Source organism: Bombina bombina, chromosome 6 (genome assembly GCF_027579735.1).
Source record: "Bombina bombina isolate aBomBom1 chromosome 6, aBomBom1.pri, whole genome shotgun sequence".
NCBI classification, from domain to species: domain Eukaryota; kingdom Metazoa; phylum Chordata; class Amphibia; order Anura; family Bombinatoridae; genus Bombina; species Bombina bombina.
Window position 1 is genome coordinate 882,440,316 of NC_069504.1, and position 6,000 is coordinate 882,446,315.

A 6,000-nucleotide genomic window follows, 5' to 3' on the forward strand; every position below is an offset into this window, starting at 1 on the left:
TTCTGTCCCTGGTACTCTTTCCATCTTAGTCAGTATTGTAATAATCCCCCTCTTCCTGAGGTTACTGGCTTGTGTAGTTGCTCCTCTGGGCAATAAGGATCCTCCCGTCGCTTGCCACCAATTGTTACGGTACCAACAGGATACCAAGGGTTAATACCAGATGGAAGATGCCCTGAATGTGAGATCAACAACTCACAACCCAGCCAGTTTTTCCCCTCAAACATGAGACCAGGCTCCACATTGCAAGTTTAAAACAGAATGTCATTTATTAAAGGCTACATGCCTAGTATTTATGCAGGTCTGACCCCAGCTGGGGGGTTGAAAGAATATTGTACATTAGATAGAGAGCAAACGCCCTTTGACATGCCACAATAGAAATTACATTACTTAAGCAGATAACAATTTAAACACAAGAAAACAATGCAGTCCATCTTATCAACTAGCAGTCTGACTCTGGAGATGATTTGACAATGGGAATGTTTATCACTAAACCTAATTAGAGCACACAATAGCTGATGCCAGCAACCTTGTATTTAGAAAATAGCTTCTGAAAGCTGAACAATGTTAACTCTTGCAGTTCTGACCGAAGGGTCTGTCACATATACATAGCACACAATACAGCCTATAGACAACCTTTCTTATATTATAGTCCAGAAGTGGCTAGGTTTGCCACATGCACATATCATACACTAGTGGGAGCTGCTGCTAATTGGTGCCTGCACACATTTGTCTCTTGTGATTGGCTAAATAGATATTTTCAGCTTCCTGTCAGTAGCACAATGCTGTTCCTTCAGGAATGGATAACAAGGGAATGAAGAAAAGTTGACAATAGAATTAAATTGGAAAGTTGTTAAAAATTGTATGTTTTATCTGAATCATAAAAGAAAATGTTGGGGTTTACTTTCCCTTTAGATTGAAATAGTTTTTATTATTGTTGTACAGTATTAACAATACATAGGTCATTTCGGTGGAAAAGACAGTAGACAAATTTCATACAGATATAAGCCATTTAACAGTCTCTAATGGTCCACCGCTTCCTCCCTTTTAATAACTTCTGTTAGTCGCTCTTTACCATGTGTCATCAATCAAAGCTCCTATTGAAGCCAACAATTATTTATTAAATTTTCCGTATCTAAACATATGTAACAATCAACATATTTAACTAATGTAACCCTTATGCCAGTCAACTGCATAAATCATATTAATAAATTAACAATAAACATTTCTTAACAGATCATCGTATCTTATGAACCTTCAGGGCACACCTTCCAATCCCTCCCATCTTCTCCTATACTCACATCTTTGTCTCCCTCTGTCTCTTCTGTTATCCTATCCTTATATTTGCTTCTCATTTAGAATCCAATAGAACCAAACTTGGTTGAAGACTTCAACTGTATCCTGTATGTAAGCAGCTGTCTGACACAAGTCAAACATGTTCCTAATCCTTCCAAGTATCTCCCCCCTCTCTGGCACTCCTAGTTTCCAGTGTTTTGCTATAGATGTGCGGGTCACTGTACATAAGATTCTAATTAACTTATTTATTGGTGTGTTAAACCTCCAGTCATCAACATTCAATAATGCCTGCATAGGTGTCAATATAACTTGATCCTCTAGTATGGTGGTTAACATCCTAGACAGGTCGAGCCAAACCCTCTGAACATTTGGGCATTCCCACCACATATGAAAATATGTACCTAATTGTGTGCAACCTCTATAACACTGTGTGGTGCCTCCCTTGACCATATGCGCTGTTTTTAGAGGGGTCAAATACCAGCGAAAAGTTGTCTTTATATTGTTTTCCCTCAGATCCGCTTCCAATAAGCCTCTAGCTGAGTTTAAAAAAATCTGGTTCCATGTTGTTAAGTCAAATGTTCTCTCTAAGTCTGCTTCCCATCGAAGAATGATAGGAGATTTTGTTGTTGTGTGTGATTCTTGGATGTATAAATATAATTACTTTCCCTTTAAAGGGACACTGAACCCAATTTTTTTCTTTTGTGATTCAGATAGAGTATGCAATTTTAAGCTTTTTAATTTACTCCTATTATCAATTTTTCTTCATTCTCTTGCTATCTTTATTTGAAAAAGAAGACATCTACGCTTTTTTATTGGTTCAGACTCTGGACAGCACGTTTTTATTGGTGGATGAATTCATCCATCAATCAGCAAGTACAACCCAGGTTGTTCACCAAAAATGGGCCGGCATCTAAACTTACATTCTTTCTTGTGCCTGTTAGAAGCGGGCTGGTATTCAAACAGCAAACCAGCTGGCTGTGCAAAGGAGTCCACGTCGTAGTATCCTGTAGTGATGGATCTCCGAAACGGCAACCCTTGCCTGGGTTGCTTCCTGCGAGTTGAAGAAGGGGAGAGAGGCTAAACAGCCCTTAGGTTACTTAGAAGGAGATTGATACACAAACACACAAATCTCCTTCTAAGTAACCTAAGGGCTGTTTAGCCTCTCTCCCCTTCTTCAACTCGCAGGAAGCAACCCAGGCAAGGGTTGCCGTTTTGGAGATCCATCACTACAGGATACTATGACGTGGACTCCTTTGCACAGCCAGCTGGTTTGCTGTTTGAATACCAGCCCGCTTCTAACAGGCACAAGAGAGTGCCTTCACGTTTGTGAGTACCCTGTATCTCGCCTAGCTTGGTTTCTGTGGTTTTTATTGATCTACACATGTGGCGCCTCTGTTTCTGTTCTTATTACAGTTATCCATCTTAGAAGTCACATCATCCTTGGAGTGAAGACTGAGAGCTGCCTTTTCCTCATACAGATTTTTTGGGACATTTGTGGGACTCTCTCCATTTACCTCTCACATTGGTCACGACTAAGTGCCACGTGTGTATATACATATATTTATTTATATATTGTATATTTTTTATACTTTTAATATCTTTACATTATGTACATGGTGTCATAAGATGTACGTTTAACTCTTGGGTAACATCCACTACTGTTCTTTAGCGCCTCCTATAGGAGATCTGTGGTACCAGTAGCACAGATATTCCTGTATATAAACTTATATTCTTGCATTTCAAATAAAGATACCAAGAAAATGAAGAAAATTTGATAATAGGAGTAAATTAGAAAGTTGCTTAAAATTTCATGCTCTGAAACACAAAAGAAAAAAATTGGGTTCAGTGACACTTTTAAGCCAATTAGTGCTGTGTTGTGCACAACCCACAGGCGTGAACACAATGTTATCATCTTTATGGCTCAAATGAACTAGCACTCCCCTGTTGTGAAAAGCTAATAAAAAAGCATGTGATAAGAGGCTGTCTGTAGTGGTTTAGAAACAGGCAGAAATGTAGTATATTAATCTAACAATGTTGGTTGTGCAAAGCTGGGTAATGGATAGTAAAGGCATTATCTATATTTTTAAACAATAACAATTTTAGTGTAGACTGTCCCTTTAACACCAGTTTCCAAAATACCAGCTCAATGGAAACTAGACCTTATTTGCTGGATAAGCCTTGTTTACAATATACAAAATGCGGGGCAACAGGGAGTGGAATGCAACAACTACAGCATGTGACCAATTCTGGTAATTTTACTTATGATCAACGCAGCCCTAGGCACTTGCTTGTTTTATTACATCCTCCTGCTACTACCTGTTACAATAATTCCACATAGCATTCTTTTTTTTTTTTTGCTATTTAGTCCAACAAAACAATTTGTTAACCCTTTATATTAAATATACACAGACATCGTAATAAGGGACATTATATGTGTGTAGGCTTAACATAGATAGATCAAGACCAAGGTTTGAATGCAGGTATGTGGCTGAAATGCTAGCTACAGGGCTAGGAGTCTGGACTGATGTTAGTATGTGGCTGACAAAGGGGCTGTAGTGTCTTGGGATCTTATAATGGTTTATAGAGGGGTTACAATTGAATCTCATATAAGGTCTGATATGGGTTGTAGAAGAGTAGCAGGGCCAATGTTCTCTCTTATGTGGGTATGTGGCTGACAATGGAAAGTTGCAGGGTCTTGGGGCCCATTTCAATGAGGATATGTGACTTCTGGAGGGGCTGCTGGTCCATCCATGGGTGAAATCTGTGGTCTAATGCGAGCATGCAGGTATGCAGGGGACTGCATGCAACAGTCAATAAGAACTGTGATGACTGCAACATCAGCAAAATCCAGCATGAAACCCATTTGCTGCCAGCACAAGTAAGGTGAAGCCATATTGGCAGCACTAGAGGTAATATTGACGTGTAGCAAAAAATACAAATTGGATCTTTTGAAGTAGCACCTTAAATGGATATAAACAGTCTGTTTCATTGTAATTGAAATAAATAAATAAATAAGTGAGTTCTACTTAATAGAAATAATTTCAATATCTATTATGCATCATTATAAAATAAGTTTAACTTTTTTTTTAACTTAATTTGTGCAGTGTACATTACTTCCTGTCACAACCCAACAAAGGGTGTGTGGTTTCTACAGAAAGGCATATCTAGCTTGATGTCAAAAATCTTTAAGTGATTTGACACATCTGTGACGGTATATTTTAATTAATAAATTGAATCACTCTATATAGTCTGTCAAAGTACATTACGTGAAATAATATATGTACCGTAATCTACTTACACCTCAGTGACACAAATAAAAACAACACAAATGAATAAACTGTAAAGTATAGTTTTGAATCTTAATATAAATTGATAACCTCAGAAGCAAAAGAGGAGTTCCATAGAGTAATATTGTTGCAAAGCTGTGGTACTCACACAATTGAGAGCTACTTAAAGTGAAAGTTAATCCTAGCGTTTCTGAAACGATAGGATTTACTATTGAAACAAATAAAGGGGACTTTCATTTATGAAGTATAAGATACTTTATGTAGAAAGCTACTTTATTTGTTTCAAGCGATCACTGTTCTTAGCTGCTCAGGCAGCCCACGGCAGAACGCTGTTTGGCTTCAGAGGTGATGTTTTCACCTCTTAGCCAATAGCCGTGCTGTAAATCCGGCTTGGCGCCCATGGGAGCCGGATTTACCGCACGGCTATTGGCTAAGAGGTGAAAACGTCACCTCTTAGCAAAATATTTTTTTGCCGTGGGCTGCTGTAGCAGCTAAGAATGGTGATCGATTGAAACAAATAAAGGAGCTTTCTACGTGAAGTATCTTATACTTCATGAATGAAAGTCCCCTTTATTTGTTTCAATAGGCAATCCTAGTGTTTCAAAAACGCTAGGATTAACTTTCACTTTAAAGCGAATGTAAAGTTTAATCAATTATTGCCCGGTTTTTAAAAATACTATTAAAAACAGGGGCACTTTCATTGATGAATTGGGGGTATTTGGGGGTATTTGTAGAAATACTTACCTTTTACATTTTCAAAGCCGGATCTCCGATCTCCCGCCTCAGCTCCTCTGTACTTACATCAGAAATGATGAAACCGGCTTCCTCCAATCATGGCCTCCCCCCCAGAGCATCCTTCTCGTGATAATAATAATGCCCTGCTGTGATTGGAGGAAGCCGGTTCGTCATTGCTGTGTAAGTACAGCAGAAAGAAGCAGGCGGGGGATCGGCGATCCGGCTTTGGAGAAGTAAAAGGTAAGTATTTCTACAAATCGGTGCAATGTAAAGTTTCATCAATGAAAGTGCTCCTTTTTTAATAATATTTTTAAAAACCGGCACTAATTGATGAAACTTTACATCCACTTTAAGTTCAAAGATATGTCGTCAAAAATAATGAGAAGCCCAGGTTACAGGCGTTTCCACTTTATTCATTAAGCATCACTTCACATATTTGCATTAAAACAGTCACTTAGGGATCATTACACTCTAAACACAAAAACTGTTTGCTCATATCGGGCTACATTACAAGTGGAGCACAAAATATCCCTTTGTGAAAGCTTTATTTGCACTCCACATAGTAATAACAGCGCACGCAAATGTGTGCTAGTATTACAGGGTAGGTGCAATGTGAACGCGACCTCGCATTTGCATTGCACGGAAGCTTTGCGCTCACAAGAGCCTGCTTCCATAGGCTTCAATG